Source organism: Panulirus ornatus, chromosome 18 (assembly GCF_036320965.1).
Source record: "Panulirus ornatus isolate Po-2019 chromosome 18, ASM3632096v1, whole genome shotgun sequence".
NCBI lineage: Eukaryota > Metazoa > Arthropoda > Malacostraca > Decapoda > Palinuridae > Panulirus > Panulirus ornatus.
Genome location: NC_092241.1, coordinates 48,599,207 through 48,611,916, shown reverse-complemented (window position 1 = coordinate 48,611,916; position 12,710 = coordinate 48,599,207). Strand labels below are relative to the sequence as shown.

The window sequence follows — 12,710 nt, the reverse complement described above, 5'->3', positions numbered from 1 at the left end:
TAAACTTTACTTCTGGTGCGGATAAGTTGGCGAGGCTTTTTGGTGAAAGAAATGTTCTGGGGGTACCACAGGAGAGAAAAAAAAAGTGAATGTGGAGGAAATCTACGTATATAAATGGGCTCCTTGCACTGAACATATGTAATTCAGGCCGTAGGATAGAGATCTGAAGGGTAGTGGGGAGGGATATGAACGGAGACTATCGGGTCCATCAACGCAAAAAGAAGTGAAAAACTTGTTGAACTGAACATAGCTTACGAAAACCTCTCATGCCATTCCCTTACACCCAAGATAGACTTCATCCAACCTTCCGTAGCACCATGGATTTATCGTAAAATTTCAATAATCTCGTCGAAATTTACCAGCATTGCGCCAACCCCCTGAAACGTAAACAATGGGACGACACGCCGCCGGGCGGCTGGTGGAGACATAGCCAGACCTCTCCGTCAATCAGTCACTGCTGCATGAGGTCCCCAGCAGCTCCTCACCACACTCATGTCAGTAATTTCTCTGCTGTGAATCTCAGCTGCCAGGGGAGGTTAATTGAGAGTTTCACAGGATCTGTTGATTTCTGTATCACTTACGTTGATTATTATTTTCTCCAATGTTCGTATCCCTCCCTTTTCACTCATTTCTTATGGTAATATATACGAATAGATTTTTTTTTCTAATGGTTGCTGTCCCGACTGATATTTTTGACGAAGTGCAGGAAGTTTGCTGGAATCTTCCTAATCCATAAGTTATTTCTGTGGTGCCCCTATTCTCTTTTTTACGCGCGATGATGAATGATGAATATTTAGTAAATATTGGTCCCCAGTGATGGATATTTGGTAATATATCAGAGGACCAAGTATTTGATGACATGCTTGAAGAAGTTATGCCCTAGTGAAAACATGAACCATTGATCATTGATAAATTTCTTGAGCAGAAAATTATTCGCTATCTTAGAAACTAGGCGTATTATACATCTGGCATAACGCCGTACAGCGGACAAAGTTTCTATCATACAAACCAGCGTATACGTCCCTAAACCAGGGCATTTTTTTTTTTCTACATCTTCAGTTGGGGGAATGATTTTCAAAAGGGGCCTTTAGAATACTTGGAAGGGGCATTGAAAATAATTACATATATGCTGTTCCCGTCGTCACGAAGTGACAGTGTTTAGTAATTTCATTACAGAACAGATGGAGAGAGAGGAGAATGTAGATGACAACATCCATAAAAACTGATTAGCAATCTATCGTTTTCATTTTTGGTCATCTTTCATTGGGCTTTCCATGTGTCATAACCGTCAGTCTGCGATGAAGTAAGTAGTTAAGTTGGGGTGAAAAAAAATGATAGATTAAGATCATCAAATGAAATAGGGCGCTGTCCTATCCCAAGGCTTCTAAAATGAAATACCTGGGGAGTAAGCACATTGGCTGTAAGGGCAATGGCACTCCCTCTCTCTCTCTCTCTCTCTCTCTCTCACACACACACACACACACACACACACACATAAAAAACAAAGAAGCCTTGTCCTCCCTGTTTCCCTGGCTTCAAACTTACCGATATTTAGAGGTATTTCGTCACTGTTTGGTACTGGAATGTGTAGTTTCCCATGGTAATCTGGTGTTAAAAGTTTTCACTATAATCCTTATACTATCATGATCTTACTAAAGCCATTATTGTAGTAGTCAATACAGCGGCATTCCATTGCAGTTAGGCGTTTAGTTGCTAAGCACATTGGTGGAAACAGGCGACTGATGTATTGTCCTTGCATTAAGTTTACAAGAAAATGGTTTGGTTCAACATTTTGGCATTGGACAGAGACGTCGTCGTATACCAAACATATGTAAACCGTGGGGGAAAAATCAGCCTCCATTCACGACCTGGTTTGATATTCAGAACAAACGGCAGTCACTTTTCCCGCTTGTCTTGTGTACATGTAAGATGCAAGGCCGGCCCTAGCCTTTTTATTTATTTTTTTTCTTTGTGTGGGGGTAGCCCCTCCGCCCTTCAAACTTCCCCCTTAAATCACGAGCTCAAGGGGGTTAGGAGCTTCTTTCCAGACAAGAATTTGAAATTTAGAGTGTGTGTGACAGCATTTCCTGATGAAGGAGCTTCCGAAGCGGTTTGGTCCCTACGCTCTGAGCGTTGAGGAATATGTCCGGGATGAGCTTTTAAGAGGAAGACGCTCTGTGTGTATAAGAGAGAGCTGAAGAGAAGTAGACAGCAAAGAACGGAAGTGTAGTGAAAGAACAAATACTTGAGCGGTACGTGGAGTTCTACACTCGATTTTTTTTTTTCCATCTATACAACTTTTTGAGGTTCTGTATATCGTTTGTACTCGCAGTCTTTTACGTAACATGTTTCATTCATCCAGAATTACTTCTTTACATATTTGCTTAGTGTTTTATTACCTTCTGTTGATCTTTGCTGATGAAAAGAAAAAAAAAAAGAAAGCGATTCACTTTCCATATTATCAGTTGGATGTAGAAAATTAAATGTTGTGATCAGGTCTTCTCTCATTCCTTTCATCATGGGGTCAATTTTAGCTTCCAAAGTCTCCCTGTAACTCAGCTGCCTTATTTCAAGGAACATCCGCGTTGTCTTCCGTTGAATGTATGTGTTGTTTTAAGCGTGGTGGCCAAACATGAGATAAATACTCCGGCTTAAGTCTGGTGTATGCTGTATATATTCTGCTGAACATTTCCTTATCTATAAACTTAAATGCATTTTTAATGCTAACGGACAGACTATTTGCGTCCTTAAAAGTTTTCCTCAATTGCTGTTCCGTACGAAGACTCGACGCTGTGTCACCTCGCAGTGGTCTTTCTCACACCATTTCATGTCGCTCGTTTCCTGTAGTGTTTTCAAGGACGGGGTCTTGTCTATAACTTCCCCGTGCAAGCTGATGCAATCCCGTCATTTCTCACTTCTCTCATGACTTTAGAGTCATCCACAAACATGATTATTATTCAGTCGTGAATTCAATCCTCCTGACAGTTCACTTTTATAATCCAAGGAAAACAATGTTTCTTTAGAACAAGCCATGCAACACACTAGTGATGACCCCCAGTTGACTTCGGAGAGGCACCTCTGGCATACGTTTTGTTTTGTCTTTCCTTCTTATGATTTTCTTTAGCAACCTCTTGTGTGATACAGTGTCCATTGCCTTCTGGCGGTCCAGGAACGCGCAATGCACCCTTACATTTCTTTTCATCTCAACCAGATCTCACTATGGCGTAGAGGCAGAGATTTGTCACGCACGACCTCACTCCTCTGAACCCATTTTGCCTCTCATAAAGATTAGTTTCTTTTCTAAAGTAATGAATCACCTGCTTTCTGATTATCTTTTTTTTTCTAACGTTATACACACCCAACTCTGTCTCCGATCTCACCTCTTAACACTTAACTCTGTGAACCTCTCTTCCAACGATTGTTTTAGTTATCTAAGTGGCCAGTTAAGTGATTCCGCACTCTGTGGATACAGATGGAGACATTCCATTGGGTCCATACGACTATATGAATCAAGATCTTTCAATAGTCCACTGATGTCTACTCCCACAATTTCAGACCTGTGTTCTCTATTTTCACCCAATCTGACTGGTAGTTGGAACTACTATGTCCTCCATTGTGAACACACATTAACATTAATTTCTTCGTTTGTTAAGTCATCATCAACACTTACCTCTAAATCCCTCGATCTTATCATTTGGTCTTTAACCGCCCGTTTACTCCTGATAAACATGTGGGTCAACTTGCATTCTCACTTCAGTTATCAGCTGTTTGTTTTTCAACTTTCTAAGCTCCTCCTCCCTTAACTGTCTGTACTCATTTTTTGCTCTTAAACCTTTCAAATGCTACCGTGCTACTTTCATGGTACATCTCTGCATAATGGTTTTTGACTTTATCAGGTCTTGCCTTGTTTTTTTTTTTATCTCATCACTCTAGTCCCTGCCAGTGCCACCTATGTTTTAGCCTAATCATAGATTTTGCAGAACCTCGTATAATCGTATAGTTGATTCTATTAAAAGATTCCATTCCCAGAATAAGTTTCCATAGATAATTTTTGATTCTGTAAAGCTACCACATTTGTATCTCCTTTTTGTGTTGGGTTTTCCCTCCAGCTGTCGTGTATAATGCACGGAGATCAAAAGCCCCATATCCATAGTGCAGCGCCACAGACATTTCCCTGATTTCTTCATAGCCCATGGTTCAGCCCATGATCCAACCTCTGACATCCTCTCCAACTACATGTGCAAGTTGAAAGCTCCGCAAGATCGCTTGGTCTTAATGTTGTATCATATCTTATGTCTTTTGTTTCCATAGTGCTGTACGTACAAATAAGAGCAAGCCCCTCTGACTCATTAGTGTTCTCAGCACCACGTTGATAAAGAGGGTTTCCTGAACATATTCTGAAAATTTATATCTTCACAAATCTCTCTCTCTCTCTCTCTCTCTCTCTCTCTCTCTCTCTCTCTCTCTCTCTCTCTCTCTCTCTCTCTCTCTCTCTCTCTCTCTCTCCGTGTGTACGAAGCTTTTCCATAAAGCATATTAACGCATTTGTGGAAGTATTTCGGAAGCACATGAAATATTGCGAAATATGAGACCACAAATTAAGTGGCATCATTCTAATCTCTTCTGTAACATATAATCTGGTTCACACCTCGATAATCAAGAAAGACGGAACTTTTACGAATAAGATATAACAAAATTGCGTGGTATACTCAAAGAATCCTGAATGTTTCCTAGATTAGGGCGTAAGATTACATCACATTATACCAGAATTTACAATTGATATAACTGACCTAAAGAGCAGATAGCAGTGATACCATACCCACCCGAACTTCGGGGTTAGTATAAATATCTTTTTTTTGCCAGAATTCTTGCCACGTAGTAAAGTAACTCTACTCCTCTGTCATCGTGTTATATATTTTATCGTTTAGTTACATAACATAATCAAGATTTATCAGGCACTGAATGTCTACAGTGAATTGTTTGATATTTTGTGCAACGAATTGGAAGGACGTTAGAATCTGAAAGGTTGCAAAAACCGTTGTAAAACACAACGATATGTCCTTTAAAGTTTTCAACAAGGAATAAACAAGGAGAGGAATGTGGCTAGCCCATCAAAGCATAGAGTACTCGACCTCTGCTCCTTCGTTGAGATTTTACCAGGACGAGAGATGATATCCCAATACTCTTCCTTGTGGAGACGTTGCTTAACATACACTTCTGGCAACTGTCACTGTATTTTCCTGCGCTGTGATTGGTCCACCTTTGGCGAGCTGCTCCGCCCTTGATCCGCCAGCCAACGGCTCTCCGAAGTTCGTTGAAAATGTTATTGTTGCTATTCGTAGCGGCACCGAGTATCGCTGCACGCCCCTAACTTATGGAATCTAGAAGGGTCAAGTGAGTCGATAAGCTACTGGAAGCTACCGATGCCGGATCAAAATGAGTCTGTAAAGAACATCTTAGCGTAGCTTTGAAAATTAGATACACCCGTTTCTATTCGGAGATAGTGCGCACTACAAGCAATACAACCTTCACACGGTGATGGCAGGAAAACACTCAGTGGAATGTTACAAATATAGCATTACAAAGGCTGGATGTTCCATAACTCTACAGCAGTAACATTCAGTTGAAACTAAACTTTGGAAGAGTTGAGTCTTACATTCGGTACATACTAAAATAGATCCAGCGTGGTCCAGTATACAAACCCAGTCAGGGCATTATTGACTTGACTCTTACTCAGAAGGTCCATGCGCCTGGCTTCCAAATGATGGTTGCGCAACAGAAACTTGACAAGTTTTAAACTGAGGACGTCGTACTTTTCCTTACTGACGGATCTATGTTTTCATAGATTATTGTCAGATCTTAGAAATAACGCTATGCAAAGACAAGTACTTGCTGCAAAGTCTTGAGGGTAATAGAAGGAAGGATTCCGAGAGGAGATAAGTAAAAATGGCTGGGTAAGTAACCCGGCACTTGTTCATATAAGGGGCAACGTATGAGATGTACGAATAATTCATATTCGCAAACCAATTTGCCATTATGTATGTAATGCGTGTGTGCCATAATTAATAATGAATAAGGGTATGATTTCAGTAGTGCCTTGATTCTATGATGGTGATTTCCTGCAGTGGCATTTATTTGTTTAGCGCTGAATAACAATCTCATCAAGGCTTTCATCAGTGAAGTGGTCACATTTGTGTACACATTATTGTACCATCGAATTAACAAAGATGTAGATGTAACTTAAGCAGACTTGATACGTAGCTGCAAGACCAGTACTTCGCAAGCTTTCAGATACAACCTATGGGCAGTTTCAGGAAAATGATGATTAAACTGAAAGGCTGTAAGATAACTTGTATCATCGATAAGGAAGATATGAAAGGCACTTAATCCCGCTCGACTGTCACAAGCTGTGGTTCCAGTTTCACTAGACTCATCATTTCATGAGTGCTGTACCATCAAATTGTATGACAGTTGTCTTTCTTGTTTAAAATGGGACCAAAGAGTCTAATAACACTTTATGAATCTACTTTTAGCAGACCATTTGCCCGGAATATTAGTGGTGCTGGGATATGGAAGTAAAAGCAGAATTTGCTTCCCTTGGCGCCAAGCCCTTATTCTTGTCTATATTGCATACATAATGAGTGTCTTTTATGCTTTCAAAAATATAAAATTCCAAATCCACATTTTTTTCTGTGGAAAATGGAAAACAGTGATGCATTCATGACATCGCTCATCACATCGAATAACGTTAACGAGGGAAATTTAGCTGCTATCCACACCAGACAAAGATATAGGAAATTTGCAAGCAACAGAAAACGCAGTGGCAAATATGACAAGCGATGAACGTTTGTGTGTATTTACCTGTGTGGTGTGTAGCACCTGACGTTCCACATTGCATGAACTTCTGCTGATAAATTTCCCTCATGCAAATCAACAATTTAATGGTTTCCGTGTTGCACCAACAAAGGTTACTTTGGGCGCCTTTCAGGGCGATGCATGAGACCGAATGACGAAGCATCATAAACAACTTAGGATATCTAAGCGATAGGAGCGCTGTCTGTGTAGGGATGGCTCGTGCACGTCCATCGACGCAATCCTAAATTCTCGATACCTGAACTAACTTAGAAAAATAAGGTTCATAAAGTACCCATCCTGATCATCGATGTAAGGAAAATTGAGTAAGAGAAGAATAAAGATTAATGATACATCCTAAGGTGTTTATAGACGTGGAAAGGATGTAGGGAGAGATAAAGACAAAAGGAGGATGAGAATCCAAAGCCTAGCTGTACGAGGAAAGAGGAGGCATCATTATCCTAAAGCCATGGTACTGTAGTGTTACTGTCTATTCGTGAAGTTGGTTATGTTGTAGTTTTCAGTGGCAGTAATAAATGGCATGGTTAGTCGTCTCACTCAAGAAGCTTTAATGATACACAAGTGATTAAGTCAGACAAGGTGTTAATTTATCTTAGATGAAACGGTAACGTAAATGGATGCTGTTGTGTGCACAAAGTATGGTAGCCATCATGGAGGAATAATAGTTGTCGTAGATATTTAAGATTACGTATAGATGTCTCAATCTTTGTGTTTTATTGCACTTTTACCATGCCTGAAGATAGTTATATTGGAAAAATACTGAAGGTGCAGATAGAATTAGAAATGGAATTGTTCATAATATTTTCTGACATGTTAGGGATAAGATCAGGTCTGTGAATCACTCGTGTTGATGTAGGTGGCAAGGTTGTCTCAGACTTGCTTTAAGTCTGCAACGATTAAGGCTCTGTATCACTGCACGGATAAATTTTTCGACTGACTCGTTTAAGTTCAGCTCAGTTTACCCTCTCAGCTGCAGCCTATGTATTGACAATCTGCGGGAAACAACTATCATGTTTCATTTACTTTATTCTATTTTGCATTTTACCCTTGACGCTGCTTCACACAAGGGTAATTGTTATAATAGTACTTTCTCATTAAATTTCTTTCCATTTTCTGGATCTGTTGATAACGCTGATGGGGAGCTATACTCGTGGGTGTGTCAACGGTTTCGTTTGATTACGCATTTGCAGTATTTTTGTGTTATCCACTGAACTTGTAAAGTTTTAACATGAGGCTATCTGCAAATACCTGCACAGCCAAGTGCAACTTGTATCACTGAAACAGGCACCTCAATGCACTGTGCATAGCGTCCCATTTCACTTCAGAATAAACACTTGTTATCTGAATCTGTTGTGAGGGCGTCTCTACCAGCACAAGTTACTGCATACATATAGTCTTATTATGCTGAGAGATTATAATATAATAGTACTACATCTTAGTTAAAGTAATCGAAATCTAAACGATTACGATTTAAGATTGTTCAGAATCTTGATTCTGATGACAATAGATGCTTATACCCGCACGTTGCTGTGCTGAAAGCCTCAGTCATTTTAACAACTTGAGCATAATTGTAACCCATAGTATTTGATAATGATAATAATAAAAATAAATGAATAAATAATAGTAATGATAATTAAATGGTAATAATAGTGATGATGATAATGATAATAATAGTGATAATAATTTAGCCTAGTGGTGTCTGAAAAACAAGAGAAAACGTAGGGGTTGGGGGTTCGCTAATTTTCCACTGGTTACGCCAACGCTGGGATGGGAGTCTGCTGATTATTAATATAACGTTCACAGTGTTTGGGATGAGGCTGTTCTTGTAGCGATGTGTATGTGCTAGGATGGGCTTGATGACGTGATGGTGGCGGAGCGCAACTAGGGGACGAGGGGGAGGGTCTACGGCAGCAGGAGGTAAGGGTGGCAAGATGGTGCAAGTAACTTCTGCACAAATTGTTAGGTGAATTCCCAGTGATGGTTAGAGAACGTCTGAAAGACCGTTGATGCTCTTGCATGCTTTTTTTTTTTTTGTACTTATTGAGGTAACTCCCGTCATATGGCGTGGGAAGCGTAGGTGAGTTAGGGCAAGATGAAAGTTGTATATTCTTAATCTCAGGCTTAGTTAATAGGTTCATTTTGCTTATATGGGCTTTTGTTGTATAAAGTAAAACCGTTATGCTATAGTTAACATTGCACGTTTGGGTTAATGAATTCGTGCAGTCATCTTATGGCTCTGTTTTGCGTCTAGATTTTTTTCATGAAGTTTTGAGGCATAGCTGAATTTTAAGTCCGAGTTTATGCATAAGTACATTCTACAAAATGGCCCGTTCTTGGTATACATTATTTACTTTGCACGACCAGATACCGTAATGTTCTTATTTTCTTGTTACCAAGATATAGTGACACCGCTTTATATATCATTTTTTCCCCCTCTCTGCATCGTCTGAACCCATACCCATTCTGTAACTACAATGGTCCTCGCTATAAGTCTCTAACTCATACATCGTTTCGCATATACACCGTCAGTGTATTAGGGGAAACTAAATCGCTCTACGTCGAATAGTTTCGCACCAATGTTTTCGAACGGAAGCAGAGGGGACCGACGTAAGCAGAGCCTCCACGTTGGCTGGGTAGGTGCTTCCTCCCGCTTAGTGTGTAAGCAACGCTCGTAGTGGCTGTACGTCTGAGTGCTCCGTGTTCCGATATACTGCGTTGTGTTATATCCACAATAATCTTACAACCACGAACGGAAAATCTAGTGCTAGTGGAAAGTTGTGTAGTGCTCGCAAGAGGCAACGTAAGTAGTATTACTCTCAACACGAAAGTGATGTGATAAAGCCCAGTAGAAATTGGAGAAAGAGCTGTCGACAATTCGTGCCATCTTGGCTTACCCTGGTAAGGGGACAAGAAAGGTGACGAGGTTGCAGCAGAGATGCCATACTGTGGACACTATGGAAAGGATGTGGCTGATTGGTTATAGATTTGTGTTACATATACATATATGCTGTGACTCTGAGGTACTATTATGCATATCAAACGGTATCAACTTGTGTCAAGAAACGTATCTCATGCTAATTACAGTATTCTTTGTTGGGGATAAAATCTTAACACGTCACTTCGTTTAAATTCGTGTCCTACGGGGACTTAATCCTGACGTATATCAAAGGGTTCTGTAGTATAGTGACATCTCTAAGTGTACATCGCGTTAATATTAGCTACAATCACGCAAAGTAACAATAACAACTAAGTACTCGTCATTTTTCATAGGACACAGTTACAGAACGGGCACGCACACTGTTGGCACGTCTCACTTGAAGATTTCAGGACCGAATTCTAGGACCTTTCCTCCAAGTAAGAACACGACCCCGGTGTTTACACTTCGTCGAGCCCTGTGGTTGAAGGTCTCCTTGAATGACGCTTACACACAGTTAAAACGCTTTATCTCCTTGTATCTGAGCGCTCTGGGTGCTTGTTAGCTGCCACTCAGTGCTCAACAGGAGGTGAACAGTATCTAAAAGTTATCACCGCCTAGATAAAGCAGATGTTTCATGCGACGCATTTCGTTGTATATCACTTTGTTTTACACGTCAGACGAAGAAACATTAAGCGGTGACAGGTTGTCCTCCTTCTTGTTGACTTCAAAGACAGTTAGATGCTGGCGACTTCTGTGGAGACTCTGTTTTAGGAGTTATGTCCTAACCCTTGCTTTAATGACACGTTCCATGAAGCAGGTGGCGGTGGGGATATCTCGACCAGACTTGGGTGGAAGCCAAGATGCTGTAGCGATCGTCAGCTGCACTGTTTTGTTGGCCTACACCCTATTTTTTTTTTTTTTTCACATTAATTGATTAACGTCTTATGATTTGCTCGACTTTTTTTTTCTCTTATACAGAGCTTTTGCATTCTCAGTTATTCTTGGGCAACTAGCGTATTTTACCATATTTGGCTACTTGTAGGGTTTATACTTTAAAATGTTTGACTATTATGTAATTCTTATGTAGGTATCTTAGTACTCTGGTTGTAAATTCATTTAAGAAGGAATATAAAAGGGAGTATATGGAGCGTGTATTGCTCTATCATGATTTAAAAAGTGATTAAGATTTCTTAATTAGACGTTGACGGCCTCAGTGACTCTGGCAGTAATCACTAGTTTTAAAGCCAAGTAAACGCACATACAACAAACGGTTAATTCCCCTTAATCTCGTTGTCGACTTAGACCTCAAGTTATCTTTTTGTTATATTCGTCGTAGATGAACATCTTGATGACATTACGTGTCAATGTTACATTCCACTGCATTGCAATCATAGGTTGATGAAATAAGGTGTCTCAAGGTCCTAGAAACACACTGTATCTGCAATTGTTATTGTAGGTGGGCTGGATGGTGACCGTTGTGCAAAATCCCCCATTATTAAGTCATAAACTTAGCTGATGTCAGGGTTTCCCAGAGAAGGTGGCACGCGGCCATCTGACGTCCTTTTTATAACACTGAAGATGATCATCACATAACTCATTTGTATTCATCACCTGGGTTAGATATGCGCACAGATTGTGTGCTGATTTGTATAAAAGTCAAGTCCTTAGTGATCTGTATCAGAGAAAATGATGTATCTATAACATAGCCATTTTTATCACGAGCTATAGAGACTAGGCTTGACTACTGGTTTACGGAACGCTGACATACATCAGCCATATACGGGAACGAGTCTGTCAAACTGATATGGCTGGTTTTATGCGAAGTCGTCTTGTAAAGCCTTCCCTTTACCAACATTAAGGCTAATGTGGTCCTTTTGCAAGAAATGTCCATGAATGTAACAATGCCAAGAAATGTCTTGGCATTGTTACATTACCACAGTTTGTTCTTATTTTATTTTCATTATAGCTGCATTGGTGAAGTCGATAAGTGCAGCCCTGTACGAACGCTGATGAGACTAGTTTGCTCCATTTGCTGCAAGAATTTATAGCTTCCTCATTATTCACTATTACCTCCATTTTTTTTCTTTGATTTTCTTATAACTTAACGACCTATATCTTTTCTAATGACGGTAACTGTCTCATTCGTCTACACTTGCCACACACTAGTCTGCTGCACACGTAAGCTGGTGGTCCAGGAATAACCCACAGATCTTGGGGATGGGGGTCGCTGGTGAAGGCCTTATCCTTCAAACCTCACCACCACTTACGTTTATCATCTGAGGCCATTATTCTAAGTTCTCATCAATATATGTTTTTCTTTGGTTCGCGAAAATACCACGTGCGATTTCTTCCCTTAGTATCAAGCAGGTATAAACCAACTCAAAGATTATAATAGGCTTCAGGGAAATAATAATCATAACTACAGATTATGATGTGTTCATCTCTTGAAGAATTACAGAACCATTAACGAATAATCTTATTGCGAATCATCTCTTGAAGAATTACAGAACCATTAACGAATAATCTTATTGCGAAAAAAAAAGAATATAAGTGCATGTCCACTAAGGTTCAGGCAAAAAAATGAGAAAAGTAAATCACAAAGCATGAAAATCAGACATGGTTGCATCTAGTGAAGACCTCTCTGGATATTCATAAGATTTGATATGTAATGACGAATGAAACATTATAAGGTCTGCTGTATGTCTGAGTATACTGTAGAGAGCTTTATTATTCCACACCTCATGAAACTGCCACTCGAAGATGTGTAATCTACGCATTATACAAATTTCCATCCACTCAGAAAAGAAAATTCATGGTTTTCGTTTTATCAAAATCATTGTTTATCATTTTATATGGCTACACAGAGGGAAGCACTCACGTTAAAGTATTGTGTTAATGAAAGTCTTGTGGCGAGAGGGGA

At 39.9% G+C, this 12,710-nt stretch overlaps 1 protein-coding gene across 50 annotated transcripts in view; it reads left to right on the top strand.

Annotated features, from left to right (window-relative positions):
- LOC139755057 (uncharacterized) overlaps window positions 1–12,710 on the top strand; it is a 180,179-nt gene that overhangs the window by 111,058 nt on the left and 56,411 nt on the right. The window contains exon 1 of one of the 50 annotated variants that reach the window (XM_071673099.1): window positions 9,653–9,673. The exons of the other annotated variants lie outside the window; for them this stretch is intronic. The gene's annotated coding sequence lies outside the window, so the exon portion shown is untranslated. Of the gene's footprint in view, window positions 1–9,652; window positions 9,674–12,710 lie in introns of those variants that run through there. 50 annotated transcript variants of the gene reach the window in all.